Source organism: Loxodonta africana, chromosome 4, assembly GCF_030014295.1.
Source record: "Loxodonta africana isolate mLoxAfr1 chromosome 4, mLoxAfr1.hap2, whole genome shotgun sequence".
NCBI lineage: Eukaryota > Metazoa > Chordata > Mammalia > Proboscidea > Elephantidae > Loxodonta > Loxodonta africana.
The window spans coordinates 163,862,114-163,886,049 of NC_087345.1; the positions used below are offsets into that span (position 1 = coordinate 163,862,114).

General features: G+C 40.3%; 1 long non-coding RNA gene across 2 annotated transcripts in view; it reads right to left on the bottom strand.

Annotated features, from left to right (window-relative positions):
* LOC111750850 (uncharacterized) overlaps nucleotides 1-12,636 on the bottom strand; it is a 64,078-nt gene extending 51,442 nt beyond the window's left edge. For both annotated transcript variants that reach the window (XR_010321959.1, XR_002785891.2), the window contains exon 1: nucleotides 12,544-12,636. This is a non-coding gene — a long non-coding RNA (uncharacterized LOC111750850). The remainder of the gene's footprint in view (nucleotides 1-12,543) is intronic.
* Between the last annotated feature and the right edge of the window lie 11,300 nt (nucleotides 12,637-23,936).

Genomic DNA, 23,936 nt, shown 5'->3' on the forward strand with positions numbered 1-23,936 from the left:
GCAAGCAAGGATGTTGGTGCACTGTTCCTGGTTGTTGGCAACCCTTGAGGGGACTCTGGCTAAGACACTATTGAAAGTATAGCTCACCCAAGCAAGAATAGGCTCTTTCCAAGCTATACTCTGTCAGGGCTGCTAGCGCTGTGTTTACATTGGGCATCAAAATCTGGCTGTACTCTCAGCCATGTCCACTCAATTCAGGTTAACAGTGTTTAAAGTAGTTCCTTTTCTTTTAACTTTAAATGACAGTAAAGAGGGCAAATTTAGAAGGAATGAACCCACACTGTAGGATGGTTTTCAGAGCTTATTATACAATTAGCTTGAGCTTGAATACAGACTGTGTATGTATTGATCAGATTCTCTCTCCCGTGAACTTCAGATTTTACAGAGATATCAGTTGGGAGTTGGTAGCTGGGTCATTATTGGCAGTCCTTTGGAGGAGTTAGTGGATTTCAGCTTCTGAGAACCTCAGAACTTTCCTGGGCCAGCTCTTCCTGAAGGAGCCTTATTCAACTCTTCCTTGGCTTCCATGAGATACCCGAGTATCTTTCCAGTGAATTTACACTTTTAAATAATAAGTTCATTCCAGTTGGTTTCTGTTATTTGCAAACAGAAGAAAACTACTTTAAAGGAAACCGGTGTATCTCAGTTGGGCACAGGAAGAGTGGTAGTGTCACTGAGGGAAGTGGCAGGGGTGGGAGGGAGAGCTGAGAGGGGAGATGGGATGGAAGGCTCTGAAGACAATCACCTTTCCGCCAAAAGTCAACTGCGTGCAAGAGACTGGCAAGCAGGACAACTGACCAGAGATCAGCAAAGGGCTGCAGGAGACCACACTGAATAAGGTTGGTTTCAAATGTTCATTTCATAAACTTGAGACCATACAATATTTTTCCCCCTTCCTCCTTCCTATCCCTGGTAACCACCAATGAACGTTGTATTCTGTATTACACATATTATTTCTTTTTTTTAATAAAAGTTAAACATGCACTTCAAAAGCAACTAAATGCTCCTCTTTCCCCTCCTCTCTGCTTGGGGACCTCTCCTACCGTTCTTGCTCCAGCCACTTCAGCGCCTTTGTTTTGTGTCTACCTCCCTCAGGTTATTTTATGTTAGAAGGTGCCAACTAACTGCCAACTAGAGCGCCATGGGGTCTTCTAATTCCAGGATATTTCTGTGAACTGTCAGCCTTTTTACTGAGTCCAAGGGAGAAACTCAAATGATGACTTAATCTTTGCCCCTTTTCTCTACCTTCCCAAGTATGCCATTGCGGGAACCTGGGGGACAAACTATCCGGTTCAAGCCATCTACTTACACGAATTATTGGATGCCACAGGTGGTAAATCATATGCTCTTGACCACTAACCTAAACGTTGGTGGTTTGAATCCACCCAGCAGCTCCATGGAAGAAAGGCCTGGCAATATGCTTCTGTAAAGATTATAGCCAAGGAAACCCTTTGGAGCAGTTCTACTCTGTAACACATGGGGTTGCCATGAGTCAGAATTGACTCAACAGCAATAGTTTTTAAAATTTTTTATTGGATGCTGCCAGAAAAAAAAAAAAAAGGAAAGGCTAAATTAGAACAGGAAGATAGTTACGAATTTAAGAAAAACTACACCAAATCAATGTGGGAGAAGGGAAGGAAAAGAAGAAGAATTTGGACCATTTATTTGTGGCATGTCTTACAGACAGCTAAATACAGTGGTTTCTTCTATTTTCTGCCACTCGAGGGTTATTTAATTAAATTCATGGCCTAGGATGCTAACCAGCCCCACATCTAAAATAATTGCTTCTCTGTTGGTGAGATGTAAAGCCGGGATTGATTTTCCCCTGGCCGATAGCTCGCCTTTCTCAGTCATGAATGTCATCTCCACTCCCCTCCCCACGAAATTTGATCTCTGTGTTTGATCCCTATTTAGTAGTACACTTCGCTAAACAGATGTCTGCGTAATTAAAATCCCACATGGCACACTCATCAGTGAGTTACATCTATTTAATAGTCAGCTTAGAAACTTTTCACCCTCAGCTCTTCTCCCATCCTGGTGTCATATGTCACTGGTCTTTACCAGGCTTTAAATATTAAGAGTTCAAACCTGCTCTGTTTGTTTTCCTGCATTCACAGAGCCTTTCTTTTCATTTTCTGACTGCATTTCTCTCCCAGGTCCTTGATCTCTCTCTCTCCTTCAACTCACCTGGATTTTCTGTACAGCTTTCCACCAGCACTCAAATTCTCACTAGATGAATCATCCTATATTGCATTCATGCCAGCACTGGCAATAACAACAACAAAAAAATCAGAACAATGTTATAACCATGATTAAGAGTGCCTTTTATTTTTTCCCCCTGAGGCATAGCCAAATATTTCAGTTTGAACAATTCTCCAATTTTTTTTTTTTTCTTTTAAACTATTTGAGATCAAATATTTGGAAACCTGTTTGGTTGCTACAGGTCGCCAAAGGATTTTGGTGGCAAAGAATTGCAGAAGGAAAGAATGCATGTTTGGAGCAGAAAAGGAAAGCTAGGAAGGGCTTGTTGCACGGCATTTGTTCACTTTTGAAAGAGGACTTACATGGAAACTTGATTATGAAATTGTATATACTTTTTAAAGAGATGATGTTATGATAAATCTTATGATACTGACATAACATTGAATAAAACCTGAGGCTACAAGTTTTACAGTAGGTAAAAGAATTTCCCTGGCAGTTGGTGATGCATATCAATTTTAAATTCTGAAGAACTAAACATTTTGAAATGAGTATAGAATGTATCCATCTGTTCTGATACCTATCAATCAGATAAATGAGTGGGTGATAGTCATACAACAAAACAATTATTTTCCCTCTTTTAAATAAAAGGGGTTGTAGTGCATTTAACATGAATCATTTTCTAAAAGTTTCTCAGAACATGCATGTTTCTTGTGAAGCTGCTTTGTACTCACAATATTGCAGAATAAAAAATGTGATCAAAAAGCAAGCAACAAATTCAGAAGTTAACTGATACTGTTTTAGCACTGTGTAGGCAAAGTCTAGAAGTATTCGTATAAACTTTAATACCACGATGGTATTTAAAAACTAGGTGAAAGTCCCACTGTGCAATGGGAGTTTCCTTCTGGTCATTTAGGCACAGCTTTTTTTTTTCTAGTCTTTTAACTAAACTAACAAAGGCCATGTAAACAAACAGACACATAAATTAGCAACAGGACTCTTAGACAAACAGTGACATGGAACAGGAGCTAGTATTTCAGGAAGGTAGATGGGTTCAACATGACAGGAATGCTGTGGATATGATCTCCTTTCACTGTTTATTGTCTGGCATCATTACAGACTGTGATGGCTTGTGATCTGGTATGATTTCCATTCTTGCGCTGCTTGGGATGCCTCCCTCTGCTGGTTCCCCAACTCCCTTTCTTGCCACACAACTTACGTCTACTTCAATTTTAGGCCATTTTTTTCTCTGATCCAAGCCTTTTTCTTATCACATAGCTATCCATACTTTGCTGTCAGCTTCTTTCACTTCATTAAAAAAATATATATTTATTCCAATAACCTATCTGGTTTACCACTGCCTTCATGTAAAGTGGAAAGAACATTTCCTGATCTCTTCACAAAGAAAGGGCTTTGTACGTGGTTACAGGCTTCAACTGGCCAAGAAGCTCCAACTGCCTGGTTCACATTCAACTTCTACCATTTTCTAGCTGTGTGAACTGGAGCAAGCTACTTAACTTTTCTGTGCTCCAGTTTTGTAATGTGAAAATGGGGATAATAAGAGTTCCTAAGCCCTGGGGTTGTTTAGTGATGGTTATATGAGGCAATTCATTCATATTATGAGGTCAAAACATGCTTAGAACAGTTGCAGTTCTAAGCACCCAGTAAGTGTGAACAGAAGTGCAGACATCGGACAGTGTTTCCCGCTGAGTCAGTACCTCCTCACAGCCTCATCTCTCTCCAGCGTGAGGCCTTTGGGGCCTGTCCTCATTTGGGCACGGCTTTTTAAAAGCTAGGCTATATCCCGTGGGCTTGTTCTGTGATGGTTGAGGATGGCAGCAGGATGTAAGAATGCAGGCTGAGCTGGCAGGTACTGTTAACAGTCACCTCTCTTTCTCTAGCTGGATTGGCTTCTCCCCTAATGATTTGTGTATGTTGATTTTTCAGTATACTGCCTATTTGTGCATAAGGCCACAAAAACATATCCTTCCTGATCTGAAGGACAGGAATAATAAGAGTACCTAACTCCTAGCGTAGTAATGAAATAAATCCACTGAACCTCTTTCAGAGGACTGAAGCACAGTATTCTGAAAAAGAAGCTGGAGAAAAAGGCATTTGTAAATCAAATGTCACCTTGTACACAGGAAATTAGATGGAAACAAACAAAAGGGAAAAAAAAAAAAAACCCAAGCATTCTAAAAATAGAGTGATTCTTCAAGTTAATGCTCTTCTTCAGAACGGTTCCCTCTGAGTTTACACCCCTAATACAATGATGCTGTTGTCACACAAAAAGCCTTGGGATTTCTTCTTTCAGAAGGGCTTTTCAACACCTGGGTGCAACTACTAACTGCCATTTTATTATATTTATAACAATTATATTTCTATTTTGCAATTTATTATTTAATATTGTTTATAATTTTTTGCCATACAAATGCTCTAAATGATTATGCAGACAAACCTATTATGATTTCTTCCATTGTTTCCTGCCTTTTCTACACAAAAATCAGTTAAATAAATGGGTAACACCTGCCCAAAAGCAAAGATGAGAAGGCAGGAAGGGACAGAAAAACTGGATGGACACTGAGAAGCCAGGGTGGAAAGGGAAAGGGGGAGAGTGCTGACACGTTGGGGGACTGTAACCAATGTCGCAAAACAATTGGTATATACATTTTCGAACGAAAAACTAATTTGCACTGTAAACTTTCACCTGGAACACAATAAAACTTTTAATACCAACAAAAATTAGTTAATATTCTGTTATATTTTCTCTTAGTTCTTTTACAGTTTCATTTTTGCATTTACCTCTTTAATCCATCTGGGATTTATCTCAGTGTATAGTATAAAGTGAGCATCTCATGTGACCTCTTTTTTTTTCTCCCAATGATTGATTTTTTTTTTTTGGTACTAGCTATGGAATAATCCATGTTCTCTCCATTACTGAAGCTTCATTTATTAGTACATTGGATTTTCTTTCAGGACTATCTGTGCTCAAATATTAATTTATTTTTCAATCTTTTCTCAGAAGTTCAAAATCATGCTTTGTAATATGTATTAACTGGTAAAGTGAACCTCCTGTTACCACTCCTCCTTTTCAAAAGTATTCTGTCTACTCTCCTGTTTCTGGTTTTTTTTTCCTTCCTCCAGGCAGAAATGAAATTTTTTCAACTTTAAAAAATATCCCATTGGAATTTTGGTTAAACTTGCAACTAGTGAAATACATATATTTATTTTTTTCAATCTATTTAAATCTTTCACTTTATTTTTTATAGAACTCTTCCATTTTTCCCAAGATTATTTATACGTGAATGGGATCTTCTTAAAAATCATATTTGCCAACAGGTTATTACTGGGTCACTGGAAAATTTTTTATTTTTATTTATTATTATTATTATTTAATAGCTATTTTAGAAGCACTTTTCAATCCAGTCTCTTGAGTTTTCTGCAAATAAAGGCAATTTTTCTTCTGCTTTCCAGTATTTTACCTATAATTCCTGTTTCTTATCTTATTACAGAATTATTTCAGCATATTTTTAAATAATAGTAGTGATAGAGGGCATTTTTATGCCTGATTTTAATGACAATGTCTCTACTGTCGTATCACTAGGTATGGAAATTTTAAAATAGACACAGAAGTAGATTTAATATTAAAATGAACTCCAAAGTGTCCATCGCCTAGTTTCAACAATTATCAACATTTCTGCATACACTTTTAATAGGTTTGTATGTTAATCCAGCCTTTTTAGATACTAATTTGGAAATATCTACCCAAATATTGATCCAGCAGTCCATTGCGTGGCATTTATCCTAAAAGTACACCATCACCAATAGGCAAAGATATTTAAGAACCTTCACTGTAACACTGAATTTAACAGCAGAAAACTAGAAAATAGCCTAATGGTCCCCACTAGGTGAGTAAATAATTAAATTATGGCTCATTCATATAATAGTGCTCAGCTGTTATAAAAATTTTGGAAGATCCATGTGTACTAATAATGAGAAGATGTCCAAGGTACTTCATGGAATGAAAAAAGCAAGTGCAGAACTGTACATAGAGTATGATTTCATTTGTATTTTTTAAGAGTAGATAATCATATGCTTTCAGGTTCACGGAAAATTTCTGGAAGGATATGTAAGGAACTATTACTGAGGTTATCTCTGGGGAGGGAGAATGAGGAGTGGTGATGGGAAGTTGAAGAATTAAGTTTCTTCCCTCTTTTACAGTTTGGCTACCTTAGTGTTAGCATACTGGTTGCAGAGTTGCCTGTGGAGTCAATTCCAACTCTATAGGATGGAGCAGAACTGCCCCATAGCTGGATTCGAATTGCTGACCTTTTGGTTAGCAGCTGAGCTTTTAACCACTGTGTCACCAGGGCTCCTATTGTTAACATATATTATTATTATTTAAAATAACATTTTATTGTGTTTTCAGTGAGAGTTTTTACACAGCAAATTAGGTTCCCATTTAACAATTTCTACATGAATTATTCAGTGACATTGGTTACACTTTTTCACAATGCGTCAGCATTCTCATTAATTCTGTTCTGGTTGTTCTGTTTCCAGTAATCTAGTGTCCCTGCCCCCTTACCTTCTCAACTTTGCTTTAGAAGTATTGACCATTTGGTCTTATATAGAAGATTTTTTAAAGGAGCACAATACTCATGGGTTATATTCTTTATTTTATGAACCACTCATTATTTAGCTCAAAGGTACGCCAGGGGATAGTTTTGGTTCAAGTTTTAAAGGGTATCTTAGGGAGACAGTCTCAGGGAGTTCCCCAGTTTCAACTGGTCCAGTAAATTTGGACTTTCAGGAATCTGAGCTCTGTTCCACATTTTTCTCCCATTCCATCAGTCTCTACTTACTGCGGCCCTAACCAGAATGGTTGGTAGTGGTAGCCAGGTATCACCTAGTTCTGGACACAAGGTAGATGAGGCTGTGGTTTGTGTAGACTATTAGTCCTGTAAACTTTCTTCTCTGAGTCTTTGGTTTCCTCCTTTCTCTTTTGCTCTGGACAAGTAGAGACCAATATGTAGTTTATCTTAGATGGCTACTTGCAAGCTTTTAAGACACCAGCACTACTCACTAAACTAGGATGTAGAATAGAAATTTTATGAACTATATTATGCCAACTGACTGAGCTGTCCCACGAGACTATGATCCTAAGCCTTCAAACCCAGAATACCAAATTGGCAAGGTGTCTGGTTGTGTCTAAGAAGTATCCATAATTGTGCCTATGTGGTTTATTCATACCTATATATACATATGGATACATCCATATGTATATACATATGTACACACACACATATATACTCATACACATATATATGTACATATGTAATCACACACATTTTTAGTTTTTTGGTTGTTGTTGGTATTGCTGCAAAAATTATACATGTCTTATTCTTCACCAAAAATGTCCTTTTCTCCTTGTGTATTTCTTGGTCAAGCTGTGTGCACTTCACCCACATTCAGTGCTACCTTAAAACGGCAAGTGCTTACTATCTAGAGTGATCCCCCCTCCTCCCTGACCCATCCCTGGTAATCACCAGTGAATGCTGGTCTCTGAACATATACCTCTACTTGCCTTCTTATAAACGTGTGATTGTATAATTATTTGTTCTTTTGTGGTTGACTCATTTCACTCAGCATAATGTCCTCCAGACTCATCCATGTTATGTTTCAAGAACTCATCATTTTTCTTTATGGCTGTGTAATATTCCACTGTATGTACATTTTGTTTATCCTTTCATCCGTTGATGGGCACTTAGATTGTTTCCATCTTTTTGCTGTTGTAGCATATTTCTTAATAAAATCTTATTAAAAGATATGACGTTAGTTATTGGTTTAATATTTACTAAGAGTTTTTTTTTTCTTCTTTTTTTTTTATTAAGTTATTGTTTTACTTAGGAATCAACATTAGATTTTTATCACTATTGAAATGATCCAGGGCCCTGCTAGGGTCACTATGAGTTGGAATCGACTCGATGGCAATGGGCTTCTTTTTTTTTTTTTTTAATTGAGGTGATAGGATTTTTTCCTTATATTGCCTAAATGTATGATTTGTTACATCAATTACTTTCATAATATTAAAATATCTTGGTCTTTTTAGGATAAAGCCTACTCGAACATGTTAAAAATACAATACCCCACTGAATTTAATTTGTTTTGGAGAGAATTTTGGTATTGAGTTTCATATGTGAGTTTATGTTTTTTGTGTTTTTTTGCATCATTTTTGATAGGTTTTATAATAAAAATTATGTTTGCCTCTTAAAAATGGACTATGTTTTAATCTTTGTATGGATTTTTAAAGGGAATTTTATGCTCTTCAAAATTTGCAAGACAGATGGTAAGCTCAGGGAGCAGAGAGTTCTGTTTAAGGAGGAGAAACAATTCAGCAAAGGAGGCTGAAAATGGTTGCACAGTGAGAAGAATGCAATCAGTGTCATTGAATTGGACATGCAGAAATTGTTGAATTGGTATATCTTTTGCTGTGTATATTTTCAACAACAATAAAAAAGTAAAAAAAAAAAATTGCAAGAATTTTCCTACAAAACCTCTAGGACTTGAACAGTTTTAAATTTTTTTCATGGTTTTGATCTACCTCATTTTTCTACTCCTTGATTCAATTCGGCTAATGTGTTTTTCCAGAAAAAAAATTTATTAGCACACCACTAACTGCACACAGTATTCTCATATGATCAAAACATACCTTCTCTATATCTGTTCTGTCTTGTTTTCTCCTTTGTATTTTTATATTTTCTCTCCTTTCATTTATATTTATAAATATATCATTTGTATTAGTACATTTCATATACTTTCATTTATATTTTCTCTGTTTAAAATTTCCATGAAATTTACCAGAGATTTCTCTATTTTTGCAATCTTTTTTCCAAAGAATTACCTTTGGAATTGATTAATAATTTTGTTTTTTGTTTGTTTTCTAATTCATTAATTTCTGTTTAAATCTGTTCTTAATCTTCTTCTCAGAGTTTTATTTACTTATTTTTTTTTAGCATTACTTAGTTCATTTATTTTTATTTTTTCTTGTTCAATTTTTCTCTTCTAGATGGTGTTACTAAACTTGCTCTGGTTTCAAATGACTTCTCCTCTCAAAGGAAAGAACAATTCTAAAATGTTTGAATAAAGGCAATACAACTGCGGCAAGCTTATGACCCATTCTGAAGGGGTCAACAATGACTTATGCACGTGTAAGATCTGCAAGTTTGTAGCGCATTATCTGTCCTCATATATTCAGAAAGAATCAAATGCTGGAATTTAAAGAGAAGCTTTCACATTCAGTAAATGGGAAGTCCACTGATACAGAATGTCTTTCACCCAAGATACTAAAAAAATTTTTTAAATGAAAATGTATTTAAGCATACTATGTGTACAGCTGGCTTCATTCTTGCTTGCGATTGATATTAAGCGAAGATGTAATATTTTTCAAATGTAAAGATTAAAAATTTTGCACATGATAGAATGACAAAGTTTTATCTGCAAAAACCAATTCATGGCAACTAACAACAACATGATGATGTGAAAGAAGGCAGAACATGTTTTTAAAATAAATTTTAAATGCTCTCATAGCCCAGAGCTTTGTAAGCAATTAAAGAAATATAAGCAATAAAGAAGCCCTGGTGGTACAGTTAAGAGCCCGGTGTTAACTGAAAGTTTGGCAGTTCGAATCCTCCAGTCGCTCCTTGGAAATCCTACGGAGCAGTTCTACTCTGTCCTATAGGGTCACTATGAGTCGGAATCAACTTGACGCCAATGGGTTTTATAAGCAATAAAAATAAGCCCCTAATGAAAAAAAATATTGTGCCAATAGAAAGGCAGTTATAGGTGTGACCTTTGCCAAGTTACACAGAAGAAGATCATCAGATCCATGTGTTTGTAGGTTAATGAACAGTTTTTACGTGGCCAGGAAAGGAAGGATTTTGTGGCCAGAAAAGTGGCAGTGTCCTATTTAACATATGACCCTGATCAGTCCCATCTCAAATTACTGTTGATTAAGTTACAGATGGTTGGTAAGCCATGTGGGAGGGGGGCAAAAGCAAGGCCTGACGAACCTGCAATTAACAGGCCATAAAGCCAGTGGCTGCTGTCAGTAAAAACAAGAATTTACTGAAGTATTCGACATGTGAAATAATAGCAACGTTGTTTTACAAAGCATTCTCGACCACAATTCGCTTAAAATGGCTTTAACATATCCTCTCCTGAGAATAAGATCTCTGAAAAGATAGAACATAGTTTTGTGAATGAACTAAAAAATATATAACTAGACCCTTGGACTAACAGCTTTACAACTGAATAGCATCTTCTCTGTTTTGTACCCACATGCACCTCAAGTCTTTCCAACTCCCAAATGTGTAAAACATGACTGCCTGTGCTTTAGGAATTTATTCCTGAAATACCACTAGGGACCAAGAAATGGAAGTCCAAACTTTTATCTCTACCTACTTCAAATGTTGTTAGTTGTCACTGAATTGATTCTGACTCATGGCGACCCCACATGTGCACAGTAGAACTGCTTCATAAGGTTTTCACAGCTGCGACTTTTCAGAAGCTGATTGCCAGGCCTGTCTTCCTAGGCACCTCTAGGTGGGTTTGCACTGCCAACCTTTCAGCTAATAGTTAAGTGCTTAACCATTTGCACCACCCAAGGACTCCTCTATTTCAATTAAATTATAAATTTAGGTATTCAGCACTGGTCTCAACTGGTTTTGTGTTGGAGCAGAGGTTTAGCACTAATAGAACAGTAAGCCAGAGCCAAAGCAGAGAAAAAATAGTCTTAATCTTGTTTGTTGGTGTGGCTGTGAAATTTTTAGAAAGACTCAGACCTAAAGATGGCTGCTAACAGGTTCCCTAGAAAGTGAGCCTGAGGCTAAGTTTAAATGCTAAAGTGTGCAATCCCTGGGCAGCACAAGGGAGGGGAAAGGGCGAGAAAGCAAATACAAGGTGATGTGTTATGAGCTAACCACAACTTCACAAGAAAATATGGCTGACTGCTCAGTAGAAAAGGACAACTCCCAGACAAGCCACGTAGAACCATTTCAACTTGTCAATGGGGAGAAGGAGAACAGAGTTTATATGCTGGCTCCTTCTTGCTTTCCCCTCTTTGCCTCATGGGGCTCCAACTCTCCCACTCTTCTGGGTGTGGTATTTGACCCCTCTACACAACTGTCAGGGATGCCAAAGCCCACAGCACCTCAAGGTTTTCCACCTGAGTCTGGGACTGCTGGGAGGAGCCAGAGCTGCCTTGGATCAGAGCCATTGTATTTCCTGCAGCAGAGGGCTGATGGTGGCCTTTCTGAAGCCTAACTCTCACCCAGGAGTCTGTCAGGAGAGGAAGCAACAGCAGTGGAGACCAGACCTCTACACTGAAGCAAGAGGCTAAAGCTGGCCTGGTGGTGGAGGTGCGGCTGAGCAAATCCAGGGAGGTGCACAAACTGGGTCTGGGACTTGTACCCTCCTTGGATCTGAGCTATTCCTAATGCTAGTACTCACGGGCTTTTAGGGCACCAGAAGGAGCCATTTTAATTCAGAGAGAGCACACATTTGGCTCTCAGATCTCCTAAACATAATTTCCACTAACCTGTCTCTTTTTCCATAAGTAGTCCTAACCACTAATTTAGTTTTTACTTTTTTCCTCCTTTTTTTTTTTTTTTTGGTATAATTTGAATATAATAACACTCATTTAAAGAGTAGTTTGATGAATTCTGTCAACCATATGGATCATGTAATCATTACTCCTATGAAGATACAGAATTGTTTCATCACCCCAAAAAGCTGCCTCCTGCTCCTCTGCATTCCATCTCTGCCCTGCCCTCTCCCCCACCCCCAACTGCTTTCTATCACAAGTTTTGCCTTTTCTAGAATTTCATATTAATAGGTCAAACAGGCTTTTGTGTTGCGTGTATTAATACTGGGTTCCTTTGGATTCCTTATTATTTGAGACATTCCTATGCGCTAAATATTAGACGTTTTTACCTGCATTATCTCATTTCGAAGCCTCACAACCACCCCGTTTCACAGTCGAGGAAACCGAGACTCAACGCGCCCAACGTTTGTCTGGGGAGGAAGCGTCGGACGGACTCCTGCCCGTCAGTCAGCCAGGGGGTCGGGAGCCGATCCTGTGGGCACCGGCTGCCCAGCGGAGAGGGCAGATGGGGCCTGGCGATTTACGGGGCTCAGGCCAGCCAAACGGCCCAGGAAGTGGGCGCGTTGCGCACTCTAAACCCAGGCCCGGGCCGAGGGCTCGGCAGGCGGGAAGCCGACGGCCCGCGAGACCAGGGCCGGCCGTCTCAGCCGCCATCCTCCCCCGCCGCCGGGCTCCTGGGCTACCTGCTCCACGCTGAGCGGCCCGCGGCGGCTGTCTCCAGGCGCAGAGTTCGGATCCCGCCGGTGCTCTGACGCCGACACGCTTCGCAGAGCCAACGTCGGCTGGCGCGGAGCTGAGGTGCTGAGGGCGGGCGCCGCGGGCGCGTTTCTGCGAGGCGCGTCACCGCGCCGCTACAAAAGCGCGCCGCGCCGTCCCGGGGTGTTTCCCTGAGCCGGGGCCGCGCTCCTTCCCTCAAAGGATACCCCGGCCCTGAGGAGCCGAACTCCCGAGGAGGCTGCGGCTTCCAACCGGCGCTTGCCTCTGGGCTCCTCTGCTCCAGAGAAGACGGGGTAGCACCGGCCCGGGGACGCACTGCCGGGCGGCGGCCTCGGGACCTTTCCTTTCCCACTTCCAGAGGCCATTTCCTGCCCGCTAGAAAGGCACGAGCCAGAAGAGTGATTGGGAGTTATTTTCTCCTCCTGTACGTTCTCCTCATTACAACAGTGTTTGGAGACTTCATTTTAAGGGCACGAGAGAAGCAGAGATCATCGTGTTTACCCTCCGGCGGGGAGCGGACTGTCCGCCCCTATTGTCTGGACGCCCAACGGGGAGCAGCAGTTTCATTTCCCTTCTGCGGAACGTGGTTATTTGGGGACAGCAGAGGGACTTACAAGGAGGCTTTGTCTGCGAGATGAGAGCTGTTGCGAAACGGCCTCTCCTGAATGGTTGCTGGTCCGGCCTTCAGCGGGAAGCGCGGAGGGAACCGCTGCCTCTCCTCCTCCGCCAATATAAATTAAAACGGAAAAACTTGGAATTTTGTCCCTGCGTTTTCATTCAAAATTGAGTCTTAGTGTCTGCAGTAATAGAAAGCTGCCATGTGCCTTACTTCCTCTCCTTTAGTATTTTATTCCTTAGGTATTATATCTTTTGCTACTCTGAAAGTTTTACGTGTGGCCAAGCTCTCCTTGGGCACTTACAAGATCATCTTTTTTTCCCTTCCCTCAGAAATAATTAAATTAGATAACTGTGGACGTGGGCAATCCTCACACGGATTGATATTCTGTAATATTTGTTTTGCTGAATCCACCCTGGTGCCCAGGGGCGAATTAGCCAGTAAGCACAGAACGCACAGATTTACATTAAATGCACAGGTGTACTTGTGTGTATTTATTAATCTGTAGTGAATGAAATGTGTAATTGTTCACTAACGGATTAGTAAATACAAGTAATCCCCTGCATACGTTGTTTACTGGGTAATAGAGCCCTACTGGTGACTCAGACTCAGGTCCTGACAGAAATGGTTGGCCTGAGGGAGGCAAGGAGAGAGGGGGAGGGAGGATCTGGCAGAGGGGCTACATACTATGAGATTCCCCAATTCTACGATTTTTATAAATACCTAATCAAAGTGCCTACTCAGAGAAGGTGGAAGGAAACTAAACCTGAGAAACGGGCTTCCACTCTGTTGGGACAACATCTATTTGAGGACACACCCACAATGCCAGAAAATAGGGAACTGTAATATTTTTTTGATATTACTGAAGTACAATGTGGGTTTAGAGTGCTTATGTCTCATACTCTTATTTCTCTTCACAACATTTATGCCCACCTGATATGTTATATATCTTTCATATTTGTTTACTGTCTTCTGTCTCCATTCGATATACACCTGTGAGAGCAGGGAGTTATTTGTTCATTCACTGTTGTTTCCTGAAGCCTAGTACAGTGCCTGGCAATGTAGTTAAAGCTTTGTAAATATTTGCTGCATGAATGAATGAGTAGAAAACAGGGCACATTTTTTAAAAGCATTGTGAGAGAAGCAAAACCCCAAAGCCACAGGACACAAGGAAAATCTATCTCTTCAAACCTGATCTGTTTTTTGGAGCAATAATAATGAATAGTGAAGAGGTAATCACTCCACCATTTTGTTTTCAAAGAATAATAGTAAAAGAAATGAGCTCTTACTTCTAGGATCCTACAGATTGAGTCTCTGACGTGAGCCCACTAAAAAATCTATGAGGAAAATGGAAGCCTTATCCTACTGCTCCTCTATGGTCCTTGGACTACACTATTCCAGTTATCTGGAAGTTTGGGTGATGTGCCTGATGAGCAAGACATGGGGCTTTGGAACATTAAGAACACCTACAAGATGACATCAATGTGTCGTCAATATTTTTTCTGTGCAGGAGTCTGTATATGATGTATGGTGCTTGGAGACACATTTGGGGACTGTGTTTCAGATGAAATTTAGCTGACTAAGGCCTTCTACTACCTGAACCCCCTTTCAAAAATGGCCCCACAGGATGCTGATTCATAAATGGTGGGTTATTTTTGAGGGAAGTGAAAACGGAGTGCTCACTTTATTTGGGAGTGAAGAGGATCAGAATTGTCAGCTCCACTGAGGAATTACCCCGTCATAATCTCCCTTTCTTTGGAACTTTGGTTAGAAAAGACCCACATACTGGCTCGAAAAGTCAGGTATAGTTCGAAAACTCTTAAAAAAAAATAGGCTTAAGATCTCATGTATCAATCTCGTATTCTGGTATGTAAATCCTTGGAAATCATTCATTCAATCAATAAGTACACTATATTTATTGAGCACCTGTTATGTGTCAGGCATTGTAGATGCTCTAGTGTCCAAAAGCCCAAAGCAAACCCAGTGCCGTCGAGTGGATTCAGACTCATAGTGACCCTATAGGACAGAGTGGAACTGCCCCGTAGAGTTTCCAAGGAGCACCTGGCGGATTTGAACTGCCGACCCTTTGGTTAGCAGCCGTAGCAGTTAACCCACTAGGCCACCAGGGCTTCCCATGCTCTAGTATAGCAGTGAACAAAACAAAACAAAATCCCTATTCTTTTTTATATTGTTCCACTCTCGGGCCTCTTTCACCTTTTCACTAAATCTTTCCTTTTTTTTTTTCTTTCATTTACCACCACCTTCTTCATTGCTATTTGGGCCTCTACTGTTCACCATTTTTTTTTCAAAACCCATTTCTATTTTCTGTCTTCACATCACCCAAAATATGAACATATCAAATAAAGTGCATATGACAAAATAAATTTTAAAAATCAGGTCCTTAAAAAAAAAAAAAAACCTATATTTTACCCAAAAGAATCCATTTCTCAAGTTTTCTTTCTTTGGCTGTGGTTTTACAGAAGTCTGAAAATTATCTTCCTGGTTTCCTTTCCTTGGCTACTGTGTGTGTGAAGCTAATTACTATCCAGTGAGTAAGAGACCAAAAATAATGAAGGTGTGCCTTTTTAGGATTTTGGTTTCTTTAAAGGAGTAAAAGGAATGTTGGCTAAGAAGCTCAAAATTAAATGTGCGACAGGGTTCTAGTGGGCAACGCTCGCCCGGAAGGCATTTTCAAGCCTAATTTATCTTGATTGTGTTGACTTTCACCAGTTTTCTCTAAAATTCCTCCCTTTCTTTCAGTCCAAACTGCTTACTGCCCCAAATGTTCCTTCAGTGGCTTAATTACAACACTCCCCTCCCCCATTTCACATTTAAATTTATTATATTTCAAACTTGCTCAAACAATCTTCTGAACTATCCCTGCTTTCCTGATCATTCTCTTCAGTATAAATGGAGGAAGCAATCAGCCTCCTCTCTGCTCCACTCTTCTCCCCATTGCTCAAGCCTAGGGGTCAGGGCTATCAGCTCTCAGCCCTGGTTGACTTGTTAGAATCACTTGGGAGGCTTAAAAAAAATACTGGCTTAAAATGAGAATCTACGAAGTTAGAGTTCTGGTATTGGTATTTTTATAAAACTCCCCCAGGAAATTCTAATGAGCAGTCAGACTGAGAAACAGTGTAGTGGGCAGCCCAAGTATCTGTCTAAGGCAGTGGTGCTCACACTTTAGTGCTTCAGGAGCACCTGAGAGGTTTGTTGAAACACAGGTTGCTAGTCCCCACCCGAGTTTCTGATTCAGAAGACCTGGAGTAGGGCCCAAGACTTAGCATTTCTAACAAGTTCCCAGGTGGTGCTGAAGGTGCTGCTTCAGGGATTGCTCTTTGAGAACGGCTGTCCTGGGGCATCAGCGAAAACAGGGGCACCAGGAAAAAAAGAGAAAAGAATTTGAAATTTTTTATTTGACATTTCAAACAAAGCTTTGAAGTAACTGTCATGGAAGCAAATTGGAAACTTGGTGGGTTTCTGTACATTTCTTTTATGGTTTCATATGATTTTTGATTTAGAATTGCATTTGTGGACAGGGGTGGACTACCATAAATCTTTCAGTACTAGGGGTGGTTTCTAAAAGTCTTAATCAAGCCCCACTGTTAAGTTGTTGACAAGCCAGTGCATCTCTTCATGTAAACCTCAGCTTTCGCTCTCCCATGAGAATGTTTCCTCCACCCAGACTTTGCCTGACCATAACCAATCTTCAACAGCACACAATAAAATATAATGGGGAGAATAGCAAAATAAAACACACACACACAGAGCTCACTTTCGTCAACAAAAAGTTGTAAGGCAGAAATGCTGTTTATCTTGTCCTCCAGGTGGTAGACAATGAATCTTGCACGTTCAATCCCTTGACAGAATACTTCATGCGTGGGGGGCACGCACATATCACTGCAGAGGACGTGTCAGAGTTATGGAAATGGAAAGCACTTTTGCTTTTGAATAACTCTCCTATCTGTTTTTGTAGTTTATCCTCTCTCTACCAGCCCAGGAGATATTTCTGATTTTAAAACCCAGAAACCCAAACCCAATACCGTCGAGTCGATTCCGACTCATAGCGACCCTGCAGGAGAGAGAACTGCCCCGTAGAGCTTCCAAGGAGCACCTGGCGAATTCAAACTGCCCACCTTTTTGTTAGCAGCCGTAGCACTTAACCACTACACCACCAGCGTTTCCATATTTTACGTGGAGAAAATCAGGTGCAGTGAGCTTTCACACTTGCCCGGAACCATACAGCTCATTAGGTGTAAAATAAGGGCTCCTGGGTCCCAAACTCTACAATATTTTCACTGGAACACACTGTAATTCAAATGCCAGAGCACTGGATCTAAGAGACAAGGGAAAGGATTTGAGATTTTTTTTGTTTTTTTTCTAATCCGGTAGAAGCGAAATCTAAGAAAAGCACTCTACAGTTTTCAAGTCCGTGTCCTAGGTAATAGCGTAATCCTGCAATTAGAAAGAATTCATATGCAATTTATGATACCGGAAGGAAGAACAATATAAAAGTTAGTAAAGAAAGATTTAAGGTGAAACATCTGTGTAGTTAGCTAATAGTTCCAGGACTTGAAAGAAATTCTGTTAAACCTTAAGAGAAAACAGGGTAGAAGACTCACTGTTTCAGTTAACAATTGCTACATTAAAAGCCACCCTAAATTTTAGTGGCTTAAACAAAGAGCATTTTATTTGCTCACGGTTCTAGGGGTTAGAGACTTAGACAGGGCTCAGTAAAGATGGTTGTTCTCTGCTCCATGTGATCTTGACTAGGGGGGCCCACTGGGGCTGGAGAATCCAAGATGACCTTACCCACATGTCTGGGCCTTGGTGCTGACTGACAGGTGGAGTGCTTTGGTTCTCTTCCACTTGGCCTCTCTCTGTCCATGTGGTCTCACATAATTCATTTGTTGTTATTGTTAGGTGCCGTCGAGTTGGTTCCGACTCATAGTTACCCTACATACAACAGAATGAAACACTGCCCAGTCCTGCACCATCCTCACAATCATTGTTATGTTTGAGCCCACTGTTGCAGCCACTGTGTCAACCCTTCTCATTGAGGGTCTTCTTCTTTTTCAGTAGTGTAGCTCAAGCATTTTTATCTGGCAGCTGTCTTCCAAAGGAGTGAAAAGGGCCACCTAGCATCACTCTTGCTGTATTCTTTGGTCAAAGCAGGTCAGAGGACCAGCCTGGATTCAAGGGATTAGCAAATAGATTCTACTTTTTGACAGGAGAATGGTACAGGCACTTTGCAAAAAAAGATGCGCTTATTTTGGGTGAAAGAAGCCAGACACAAAAGAGCACACTATTTATGATTCCATTTATATGAAATTCTAGAAAAGGCAAACGAATCTATCACAACAGAAAGCAAATCACTGGTGCCTGGGGCTGGAGGGTGGGGATTGTCAGCAAAAGCAAAGGAGGGAACTTTTGGGGTAGTAGAAATGTTCCATATTTGTATTACGGAGGTATCTACACAGGTGTATACGTTTGTCAAAAACGCATTAACCCTTAAATGTATGCATTTTATTGTAATTACTAGGTAATTTATACCTAAAAAAGAAAACAGGTCTTTGAAGTAGGAGGTATTGTTATGACCATCTTCAAAAATAATCTACCATTATCTGAGGGTTCTTTAGAAGATCACCTGATGCAATGTCCTCATTTTGCAGATAAGAAAAATGAAGACCAGAAATAAGAAGTTGTCCAAGGATACTTTTTTAGTTAGTTTCAAAATCAGAACCAGAACCCAGACACCTGACTACAGTCTTACTGTCGCTACTCCCATGGCCTCTAACAAGATTGGGATAAAAGATGCCCTGGACTTGTTTCCTACTAAGACTCAGATGTGAGTATGCCTGGGAGTGAGGGCTGGACCGTGTGAACCGTCAATATCCCTTTGCACACTAGAAGTTTCCAGAAGTCTCCAATTGTGAGTACAAAAGGTCAGGAGCAGAAATTTCTGTGCTCTGTTCCTAGTTTTTGGATTCCTGTAATGACTACGTGAGTTGGTGTCTATAATAAAGATGGCCCCAAGCAAAAGCAGGGAGTGGCAGAATGGATTTAAAAAATGATTCAACTACATGCTGTATACAACCTTAGAGACATACCTTGGACACAAAGACACGAATAAGTTGAAGGTGGAAGGATAAAAAAAAAATTCCATGCAAATAGTAATCAAAAGAGAGCTGGTGTGGTGACTTTAATATCAGACAAAATAGAATTCGAGTCAAAATCCATTATAAGAGACAAAGAAGAACACTATACAATGGTAATAAGGTCAATTCATTAAGAAGATATAAGGACTATAAATATATATGCACCTAACTTAAGTATATAAAGCAAGCAAAGACTGAATTAAAGGGAGATATAGTTCTACAATAATAGTTGCAGAGGCTTCAATACACCACTTTCAATAATAGATGGACCATCTCAAAAGAAGATCAATAAAGATGAATGGAGCAATATTTATAAACAGAGTAGAACAGAACACTTTGGGGTGTGGGTGAAGAAGAGGAATAGCTTTGTCATAGTCACCTGTTCGTCTACCGTGCTGTCTTTGGCTATGGTAGGATTTCTGAGGAGGGCATTAGCTGGAAAAGCCAAGGAAGAGCTATGGGACTACCAAAACAGTATTATTTACTCATGTTTTACTAAACTAATAAACCTATCTTTCAAGTTTGTAAGGTAAGAATTATTGCTAGCTTTTGTGTGCTCCGTAGGTAAGATACAGTTGAAATGATGATAGAGTAGCAAATCATAACAATATGCAATTAGAATCTATATTTAAGGGATTTGAAAAAGTGAATACAGTTCATTCTCCATCTTTACTATACTTTTTTTACTCAGAAAAAAATTACTTTGAACCTTATCCAAATTGTGCCAGACATTTATCAGATGTATTCAACTTCTTTGGATGCCAAAGAAACTTAAAAAAAAAAAAAATGTGTGATGGGGGGGGTGGCAGTTTGCTGTCAGCTGAAATGATTTGTCGCTGGTGCATCAGACAGCAATACCCCACTGATCTCGGGCAGTTACACAGAGAACCAGGGCTTTGAACTGGTTCAAACCACTTTAGTCAAGGCCGACAAAGCAAAACTGGAACAGACTTGAATTTTTAAAAATTGGGTGAAGTAAAATGATAACCGGAACAGGAAAAATACGAGTCGAAGTCCTGGAATGGGAGACTCAGAAGAAGCTTAGTGAGCCCTTTCAGGACCCTAATGCTGGAGATTGGCTTATTGCTAGGATTGTAGAGCGTAACACACACTTAAAGTGGCTCAGTTGGCTGCCATCTTTGAGTGGACGCCGCTATTTCTGATTCTGCCCATCAAGGGATTTGGTTGCTATGCAGCGCTCATGCTGCCCTTGTTTTCTAAGAGGGAGATTACGTTTTTCGCAGGGCTTCAACCTGTAATTTTTTCCATTCTAGTTATCGTTCTCGTTCACAGACATTTTAAAAATTGGGGTCCATTTGGGTTTCATTTCATTGGCCGTGACTGAACCAGGCAGAACTGGTTAGAAGCCCTGCAGGGAACAATGGACTTGAACTGTGGATAGATCTGAACTTTTTGCTAACACAAAGTCACATCTGAAATTAGTTACCAAGGCTCTTAAAAAATTAATACTTAAGCAGACTTGTTCAAAGACTGGGTTGAAAGTTAAGAATCACAAAAATGTACACTTTTATATTATATTTCATATTTTCATATTCCGCTCAGCAAGGGAAGTTTTTCCAGGTAAATGTCATTCTGATTTCTGAAACTTGGGTTTTCCTTCATTTGAATTTTGTGTTGTTGTTGGTTACCAGTTTTTTAATATCCACATCTTAAAAATTATTATATCATAAGCACTTTATTAAATAAGGGAACATTGATTTGCATCTTGGAGTTGTGGCTGTGTCTCAGAGCTGCTGGCTGGGAGGAACCTATTATTTCACAAATGCGAAACACAGTTACAGAGTAGCTCTAATGGCCTAACACTAATGCCAGGCAGAAAGTGGTACATTTATGGGAATAATTCTAGCCAAAGAAATCTGTTCTTATTTGGATTACCCCAGCTGGCAAGTTCCTTGGTCTTAAATAGATTCCTCTTGGTTTAAGTTGGATAAAAGAGGGCAAAATAATATAGGGAGCAAGGGAATTGGCCCAGGGCTCTCTTAGTGTTTAACCTTTAGCAATCCCACAACACTGGCTTGGTCTGGGCCAGAAATTCTCAATTAAAGACCTTTTAAAAGTTAAATTTCCACTCCCATGACTGCGATGTTTTGAAATATCTGGACTACCTGTCATATTATTAGTAAGCCACATCACCCTTACTCAGGTGATGCACATTTTGGTAAGGTGTTTTTCAACAGTATTAGGAACCGTGTAAAATGCACCTGCGCTACCCTAGGAACTCAGGAGCCCAACTTGACATGACAGATATAAGGGAGATGAACCAAGACTTCTAGACCTTTGTGATGGTTAAGATTGTCAGCTTGGCTGGGCTATGATTCTCAGTGTTTTGGCAGCTGTATAACGTGATTACTTCTCTACTGAGATTTGATATGTGATCGCCCCCATGATAGAATCTGCTGTGAGTAGCCAATCAGTTGAAAGGGAGTTTATTTGGGCATGTGGCCTGCATTGAATATAAGCGGACATTCTGGCAAGGCTTGGGGCTTTTTGCTCATGCTGGATCCTGCAGCTGGCTCCTGTTTGTCTGACCTCTGGTTCTTGGGACTTGAGCTAGCAGCTTACCTGCAGTTTTGCCCACTGATCTTGGGATTCATCAATCTTCGCAGCTTGTGAGCAAGAGCCCTACTCTCTGACCTGCCAATCTTGGGTTTGCCAGCCTCTGCAGCCTCGTGAATCAGGAGAAGCCTTTATCCTAACCTACGGACTTGGGACATTCCAGCCTCTACAACCACGTGAATCATTTCCATGATATACATCTCTCTCTCTATTTATAGTTTACTAGTTTTGGTTCTCTAAAGAACACAGCCTTAGGCAGTCTCCTACATCCCTGCCTACCTGGTTCCTACTTTCCATGATTACGACTGTTCCTGCAGCACAAATGGCAAACTCAGGACATTATTTCTAGAACTACCATCTACAAACCCTCTTATAAGTGGGAGAAAAGGTAGAGTGAGGCAAAGCATGCAGGCCAAACCTTTCTAGCTAATACTTTGAATTAGTCACAAAGCAAATGTTTACTGTGTATCTTCATGTGCCAGGCTCGAGACTAGGCACAGGGACTGAAGATTTTGGAAAATTTTGAAGGTATCAAATGGAGGCGATATGGAGGACATAGCAGATTCTTATAATACAGAGTGGTGGGTGCAGAAATGAAAATTTGCACGTGTGCTGTGGGAGCAGTTCATCCAACCAAAGTAGTATGAGAGGCTTCTCAGGGATGAGAGCTGCGGGCCCCTGAGCTGGCCTTGAATCATGAGGGGAGGGATGGGAGTAGCATATCAGAGGGGCCAGCATGACCCAAAGTGGAAATGATAAGGACATGTTAAAAATAAGTGACAAAAATCCAGGATGGTTTAGAGCAGGGTAGGGTGGGTGGGAATTGGCACTCTCTCAGAGAGGGCTGACTGGGATGGTTGGAAGCCTTGTACTAGGAGGTCTCCTCTCACAACCCTCCTTCCACCCCCATTTCTGCATTTCCCTCTATTCTTCCTCCTCCAGGCATCTTATTTGCAGAATCAGATTCTTCTCTATATTACCAGGCACAGAGGGAGAGGGCAGGGAGAGATGAGAAGAGCATGCTAATGGGGCTGAGGAAATAGCAAGAATAAACTTCACTCACTTGACCATTTCATCAAAGGCTGCCTCTGAATACATGTGCAAAATGTTATGCCAATCATGAGATGTGCCAAAGGTCCCAGCTGCAGAACAGCCAGCTGGGCGCTGGCCAAAGCTTTGTCACAGAGTACTGGGATCACCCGACCACTCATCTCCTGTGGTTCATTCTCTGCTGCTCTTGGAATGCTCTCTATACTCGGCTTCTACTCCTCTTGGCCGAGACTATCAACTCTTAGTAAAAACCATTAACTTCTCTACAGACTAAGGAGGCAGGAGCTAAGCAGCCAATTTTCCTGGTGTAGAAATAGGGGAGAGAGAGTAAAATATTTTTATCCCGTTCAGGGACACTTACCAATGTTTCTGCCTTCGGTAGATCTTTGAGCTGTTTTTATTGTCTTATGTGATTTTCTGCCGTCACATGTGCTGATCCCTTGGATTGGAAATTGGCTGCCTATCTTCTCTCCCTCCCTTCTGGTGTTCTCATCTGGACAACCCCTACTCATATTTCAAAATCTAGTTCAAAAGTCACCTCCATAGTGAAGCCTCCCCTGACTCCCTCAGGCAAGTCAGTTGTTCTCTCTTTAGTAGCTATTTGAAACTTTGTTTTAATATCTAACACATTGATTGTAATTCTGTGTATGTGTATTTCCTTCACGCCAATCTAAGTTCCTCTGATACATCTTTGTTTCTACAGACACATAATAGGTGTTCAGTAAAAGCGGAATGAATAAAAAAGAATGAAAGCCAAAGAAAACATGTAAAAATTTTACACATGGATCAAACTTCCAACTGACAATTTATTGAAAATACAGAGTACAGAAAAAGATGTTAAAGGCCATCCCAGAATACAATCAGCAAAATCTTGAGGAGGGAAACTTTTTAGGATTAACAACCCAGTTTCTTGAAAATAAGTTGCAAGGTGGAAAAAAGAGATATGGAGGAGGAACTA